The sequence below is a fragment of the Hippocampus comes genome, unplaced genomic scaffold (genome assembly GCF_001891065.2).
Source record: "Hippocampus comes isolate QL1 unplaced genomic scaffold, H_comes_QL1_v1.1 scaffold458, whole genome shotgun sequence".
In the NCBI taxonomy this organism is placed as follows: domain Eukaryota; kingdom Metazoa; phylum Chordata; class Actinopteri; order Syngnathiformes; family Syngnathidae; genus Hippocampus; species Hippocampus comes.
Genome location: NW_017805628.1, coordinates 450889 through 458388, shown reverse-complemented (window position 1 = coordinate 458388; position 7500 = coordinate 450889). Strand labels below are relative to the sequence as shown.

Here is a 7500-nt window from a genome sequence, read left to right as displayed (position 1 = left end):
AGAAACCAGAACAAATATTGTAATGTTTTTTTTAAATAAGAAAAATAGCACTCACATTGTACTTTATTAAAATATACAGTAATAATGATGCAGTTCGATAGAATGGAAAAAAAATGATTGTCACACTTTGTTCTTCAATTCAATGGACATTGTGCTGCTCCTTCTAGCGTGTGCACCTTCAACACCTGGGGGTAGGAAATTGGACAACAAATGGATATACATGAAGACATCAAAACTCCACAACAGTAACGAGTCACTCTTGGCAGAGGATAAAGAATATATTCCAGTGAGCATTGTTACATTGTCTGCTTCCTTGCATTTATTTACAGTTTGTGCTCAAACGCCCGTTGCTTCAAGGGTTACAGGCCTGTAGAAGCTATATGTTAGCCCCTCTATAGTATTTCTCATTATATGTTAGCATTCATCTGGCAGAGGCAAGTGGTTGTTTTTAATACACAAAGTGTCATTCTGTTGGTTTGACAGTAAACTTGTCTCTCAGGTTCCCATCGAAGAGATACGTCTCATTTCGTTCCCCTTGAGAGCTGCTGGATTCCATGCATGTGGCGTGTTTGTTTTGCGTGTTGTAGCTACACTTGTTCCTGTCTCACTCCATCAGCCTTTTTTGCGGCAACCCCCCACCTCCTCGAAAGGGTCTGTCATCTGCAATCACGTGGCCAACGCTAAGTGTCTGACACAAAATGTGTGTTCTCGTTGCTCTAATTATCCCTGACTAAACATCATCTCTCTTTTCTTTTCCACAGGTGAAATCCCCTGCTGCCTCCCTCCTTTGTCTTTCGTCTGCGCACGCCCTCTGTACAATCCGGCACTCCCAGACAAGCTAAGCCGCTATCAGCAAGCTCAATGAATGGCACCACGAGCCACCGCTCATGTAACGTACACAGCTTGTCTTATGCATGTCACAATCCTTTGCACCCCTTTTTTAGTTTTTTTTTAATGCACTGCCAATTCCACAATGACTGCCACGTTACAGTGCCCTGTAAAATAAATGTCACAACGTTGTCTCTGCTCTGGAACGATAAATGTGTGAAAAGGACATGGCAGCTCCAAAGTAGATGCTACTTTGTCAAGCATCTATTTTCAGCCAACAGGATCGAGCCATGAAAGTATATCCACTGAAAGCCTTCTGGGGCTGGTGTTTTTCACATCGTGGTGAGAGGCGCTAGCCACCAGCTAGCTTGCGAGCTAACTGGAGCTCTTCTCATCAATGGACGGGTGTTCCGTCACGTCCTCGCTTAGTGTTGCGCCAGTGTGTAGGTCCGCAAAACAGAGACAATTCCAGGAATGTCAAATGCTTATTAAACGCACAGCACACCCGTGGCTCACACGAAATGAAAAACATTTGAGCACACACTTCCTGATATTTATATACCCGCAATGCTTTGCGTTCCAGCCTGAATATCATAAAATATATAACGTCATCGAGCTGTTCTGTAAATTGTGGGAAGATGCCATTTTTAGGGTGCAGGTGTAGCTAGCTAGAAAGCTAACGGCATGCTGTAGTAGGTGTTGAACCACCTCGTCAATGGGTCGACTTCACCACTCCGCAAAGGCGGTTGTAGCTTGAACTTAATGAATGGCCAATCACCTGTTTTGGCAACAACGTGGATGCCTCCCTGTAATCAACAGGGCTTGAGTCCACACAGCAAACTTGCAACACTGCCTCGAGCGTGTTGCAATATTTTACTGAAAATGAGACCGGTAGCACGGCCACTTAGAAAATATACAAATCTTCCCTCACCCTTCCTCGTATGCAGAAAAGCATTAGTGCTGCGCACGCCCATATGAAAAGGCTAATGCTAGCTGATGAGCAGCCTTCAATCCTCACGCCAGCTGTCTGTAAATTCACCAAACGTCACCAAACGCCCTCATGTAACAGTACAAAGTTCACCAACCTCTTTTTTTGTAAATAAATACATAAATAACAACGGTTTATTTGTAGCTGTGTGTCCACAACTGAGTACTATTCGTAGTTCTCCATCTTTTCTCTGTAGTTTGCAGCAGCTAGCTTGCTATTTTATATAATGCGCCTCGTTCCCAAAGACTCTGGAAGCTGAAAAACAGTCGAAGTTAACGTTATATCTCCTTAACTGAGTACTTTACTATCATTCTCCGTCTTCTTTCAGCAGTTACCTTCAAACGTGTACAGTATTATGTATTTCGAAACAAATCTCTGAATTCACTTGACAGGCTCTTTTAAAGTGTGCCAACGAGTTAAATGCTATATTTCATGTGGCAAATTTTTTTTTTTTTTTAAATGCAGCATCGTCTTCACGCATCCAGAGGTAGTTGCCCGGCATTTACGGTCGATACGATGCATGGCGGCGATAAGCTGAAGCCGTCATCGTCCTCCTACGTGTTTGTTATTCCCCAACCTGCCGTCAGTCGCTCGCTGGGGACAAGCAGCTTAGCAATGACAGCCCCAAATCCCTCTTGGCCTCCTACTACTGATTTTTGGATTAAGGATGGAAGATTTGCACACCTCCGAGTTACATTGTATATCTTTTCATATGTCTCAGCTTGAGAATTTGGAGCGCAGATTCTTTTTTGGGGGGGGTAGAACATGCATGAGGTTTAAGGTACAAAAAAGGGGCTGATTATGTGAGTAACAGGCAGTTCTTGAAAAGCGTCTTTATATGTTGCAAATGTGCACTCAGAGATTTGCATGCCACAAAAAAGGTGTGGTGACTATTTACTCCACACACGTAAATCCTTGAATTAGCCGCTCTTGATCTGTCCTCATATTATCTATGTTTTGATGCGACCATCTTCCACATTACTCCAGTATAAATCTGACCTGCTCTGCCAGGCCGTGGGAAGGATTCGCTGCCATGTTGTCGTCCGCTTATGTTTCATTATTTCATTCATGCAACGACAGAGGCAATAAATTAAATGCCCCTGCTTTTACCACATTATTGTTTCTGGTCGCGAGGGTGGGGGTGTGGGGGTTTGATTTAATGATAAATGTTCAAATCTCACTGGATTGTATTGAAAGGATTCATTTGGGGAGATTTGACTGCGTGCATGTGTCATAGCCGAGCTTTATAAGAATAAGCAAATCTTTAAACGTCAATGGAGAAATTCCCAATTTACAGCAGCAGAGTTATGAAGGGAAGAAAGTAGAAGAACAAAAAGTATAGGAGCTGCTGTAAAGGCAGCCACTCTCGCGTCGCCATCTTGAAGTCATAATAACATAATCACAAAATAATACAACACAACACATTATTGTGGCCTTATTTTACAGTTGTTGATGCATTAATTTCCGCACGCCAATTAATTAGAATGGAGAAATCACAAGCGTCCCGAGCAATCCAGGCGCGGAAATGTATGTGCGCTCATTATGATGGCAAAACACATGTTTTGTCTTGAAAGAGCAGTAATATTTGTTTGAATTATTAAACACATTAAAGCTGCTTGTATCCGCGCACACACACACACACACACACACACACACACACACACACACACACACACACACACGCACACAAACTGCTAGTTGGCAGAGTGTTAATTGTGTTGGGCCTCAGGGTAAAAATAACATTGCACCAAAGGCAGCAAGTGTCTCTGTGACAACGTTGCCGCGTGAAACCCCTTCTGTTGTTTCCTTCTTCCGCATAATTATGAGTCTGATTCCTTTTTTGGTCATTTTCTCATTCAGGCTTTTCCCTCTTTACCTACCGACTTTTAACCCAAGCCCCCTCCCCCCAGCGAATCCCACTGGGCATTGTTTTCATAGTTATATGACTGTTAATTGCTAATTATGCCACTGTAGCAGTAGACCTCTGTGCAGGAGTTAGCAGTGTCTGCGTACACAGAATAATTACAACCCGAGGTGTTGAAAGCGTGTCGACATCTGCTGCACGTGTGCAGTCAAGAGGGACAACGGCGCGACACTCGGTTTGTCTTCATTTGTGTATCTGGAAGCGGGGCTGTGTCATTTATAAAACTTGTATATTCAATTAAAACATTCAGATTCAGCTTTGGAAAAGGCAGAGGAGTCGGTGTGGTTGCCACAGAGGCAGCGCTTCCAATTTTGTGACAGTGGCTCTCAAATTTTTTCATACCAAGTGTGTGTGTGTGTGTGTGTGTGTGTGTGTGTGTGTGTCTGTGTGTCTGTCTTCTGCCCATATTTAGTCATGCCTTTATAACTTTCTCATGTCCGCAGTGAAACTCTGTTTTGTAGCCAGATGTGTCCTTAAAGCACGCAACTCATCAGTTCACCTTGCTAAATTGTTGCCCAGGGCATCGGAATGCGCCAGTTGATACAAACTAGAATCGGCTTCGACAGAAACGAAAGTCCCAATGTCGCACAACAGTTTCGGGACCGCCCTTCTGATGATATAAATATGTTGTGAGTCCTTTGTGTCTTTGCACTTGTGATCTGCTACAGCCATTGTCTGTAACTCATTGATGCCCGGAATATTCTGCAAATAAATCCTCCGATCACAACTGGCATCACCCTGCCCTTTGCAAAGTGCTTGGGTCTAATGAGCGCCATCCCTGCTTTGATTGGTACTTGATCCTTTGTGTCTTTGCACTTGTGATCTGCTACAGCCCTTGTCTGTAACTCATCAATCAGCATCACCCTGCCCTTTGCAAAGTGCTTGGCTCGAATGAGCGCCATCCCTGCTTTGATTGGTACTTGGAATTAGTATATGGTTCATATGGAGAACTGGTTTGTGAAGGCCTCTGGACACCTTTTGCACTTTTGCATCACATGCACATTTACAGGCTCCACCGAAAAATCATGCAATGATGATTTAGGGATTGGCATTCTGCACATCTTCTCATATGTGATCGCACCAAGCTGTTACTTCTCGTGCAACGCACGGCTGTGAAGGTGATGGAGACAGAGACCATTGCGCTGAACCTTTCAGGTCATTGTGGTTACTTGGGTTTCCTGTTTTTTAAAGCATGATTGTTTTACAATCCTGTGCCCGCGCTGTTGTTTTTAATCTTTTTCACAGCTGCCATTTTGACACGTTATATGTATGTATGTGTGTGTGCGTGTGGGCGTGGGTGTGTGGGTGTGGGTGTGTAGAGAGAAAGAGACAGAGAGGGCCAAAGATTTTCATTTGCGCTTGCATTGCCCTTGTATTGCTTTCACTGTTTACCTGACGCCGGGCCACACTAACTTGAGCACAAATATGAACAAACAAATGTTAACGTATAATATATTCGGAGGACTTGTATTTTAAATGTTCATTCTCCATGCGTGCCTGAGCAATACGTCCGCTTGAGTTTGGCCGCCTTTAAACCGTTGACTGTGTGAGTGGCGGGCGCATGTGGCCACATTTGAACCTGCACCTCTGCCTCATCAGGCCTGCCTCCGTTGCCATGGTTGTCCTATTAGAGCAGTGCAGATTAAAGGCTCATTTGCATGCGAAAGAAGGCGCCGGGCAGCCAGAGATGTGGCGTGAGAGTGCCACGGCACTCTGGCGTGCTCCACTCACTCGCTCGAGTGTGTTCTGCGGGGATGGGGTCAGATAGGGCGCAGGCAAATGTTTGCAGAAGCTTTGGCCAACTTTTGGGCCATTTATGTGCAATGGAGTGGAGTGGAGTGCAGTGGAGAGATTTGCTCCGTCCCCATATGAGGACACAGCATGTTTCTGCGTGAGCCCCCCCACCTCCGCCACCACAAGCCCTCCTTCCCTTTCAAATGAACATTCAGTTCATGAAAAAGGCTGATACAGTTTCAGAGTGCCTGGCTCATCTAGTTTAATGTCAATAATGTTAAAAGGATTGGACTCCATGTGGCATTTGATGCCGCAAGCTAAGTGACAGGACAATGAACCCCTTTCTATCATGCCGGATATATTGCAGACCCGAATCGCAATAGGTGAAAATATACACCCCATCAGCAAGCTCTGAAGAAGCCTGATAACGATCCTGATCATTTGAATGAGGTGCGTTGGAGGAGGGATGTTACTAGGAAGTAATATGCGGTGTGCCTCAAGGTACAAGTATAAGTCCTTTATTGTTTAATTCATATCTGCTCCATCGTGGTATTGTCATAGGGAGGCACGGCGTGAATTTCCACAGCTACACTATTTGGCATGCATCGAGGTGTCTTATTGTAACGCCGATCCTATGGATGCTCTTTTTTTTACCCCCATCCTGTACACAATTTGCCTGGGGCCCCGAGATTTCCAAGGAAAAAATTGCATGTATTACTATTAATTTAAACCATTCCTTATTTTCTTTTAGTCATGTTTAAAAACATGTCAAAATGCTTGTTTGAGTGCTTCCTCTCTCCCTTCTCATTCAATGGACTTTTTCCATCTGACTTGATTCAGGAAGGCAGTCGTGCAAAAAAGAAAAAAATGTGTTGGCGCATCATGAGGCAAATAAAGTGAACTTATTCCAGTGGAGCGGAGAAGAAGAGGAGAAGGTGAGAGGTGAGGTAAACCTACCTAAAGTTTCAACCTGTCTCTTGACGCCACTGAATATGCGCAACGGGCACTGACAGCAGTTGCAGTTGCGGCTCTGTCAGTGAATGAACGTGCCTTTTCATTCGGACCATGCAAGCGTTCAACGTTCAAGCTGTCAAAATGTTGATTCACGTCCTTATCGATTGCGGTGAAAGTGTTGATGATTCACTTGTTGCATAATAATCCAATTTTTAGGGACATTAGTCGCCCATTACAGTCTAAAACAATTTCAAAACAAACACCAGTTGAAGTATTGTTAGAGGCAAAAATGTTTTATTTTTCGAGTTATGCAACGGGTGTTTTTGCTGCTTTGTGAGCTGTAAAGTTTGGCAACCTGCGCGCAGGCCAACATCCTGTCAGACTTGGTCAAAGAAAAAAAAGTTGTAAGGGAGGGAAGGAAAGCAGACAAGACTTGGAAAGAATCCTGTTTTTCTTCACAAGTGTTTGCTCGCTAGTGGCAATACGTTTGGAAAAAGTGAAGGCTGCTTGCTGCAAAAAGGAAATGCCGTCATTTCATGTTACGACGTTTGTGCAAGGTGCACGCAGTCAGCTTTTTTTCTTCGAGCGTCTTCCCTCTGGAAAGAAATTAAAATAGCAGTTTCAATTAGATGCTACTCCGTCGGCCTGAAACTAACCTTTATTTGAATCATCGATTACCCTATCGATTAGTTTATCAATTAAGTTTTAAGAATTTAATTACCATTACTTTCTTTTCTAAAACAGGACTTTATTTCAAATTGACACAGCACAAATAAATGAATTAAGATTCAGCTACCGGTTTGGTATGCGACATACCTTTTTAAAAGTAAATGTTTACACGTAAAATGATCTGATTGACGGGTTTTTCGATACATGGGGCGTCGCTCAACCGATTTTTTTTTTTCTTGAGTTGCGAGCAAATATTTGAATTAGGAAGACTAGATATTGACAGTGGACTTCATAACGAGCAACAGTTTGGTAAATAGCAAGCCAAAAAAGAGACTTCCTGCTGTCGCCCCTCTCAGTTGAAGTTTACTGTCAAAGTGAACATCAAACAAAGAGAATGACATTA

At 43.5% G+C, this 7500-nt stretch overlaps 1 protein-coding gene across 1 annotated transcript in view; it reads left to right on the top strand.

Annotated features, from left to right (window-relative positions):
* tbc1d16 (TBC1 domain family, member 16) overlaps window positions 1-7500 on the top strand; it is a 52076-nt gene that overhangs the window by 43321 nt on the left and 1255 nt on the right. The window contains exon 12 of the transcript XR_002169609.1: window positions 762-889. The gene's annotated coding sequence lies outside the window, so the exon portion shown is untranslated. The remainder of the gene's footprint in view (window positions 1-761; window positions 890-7500) is intronic.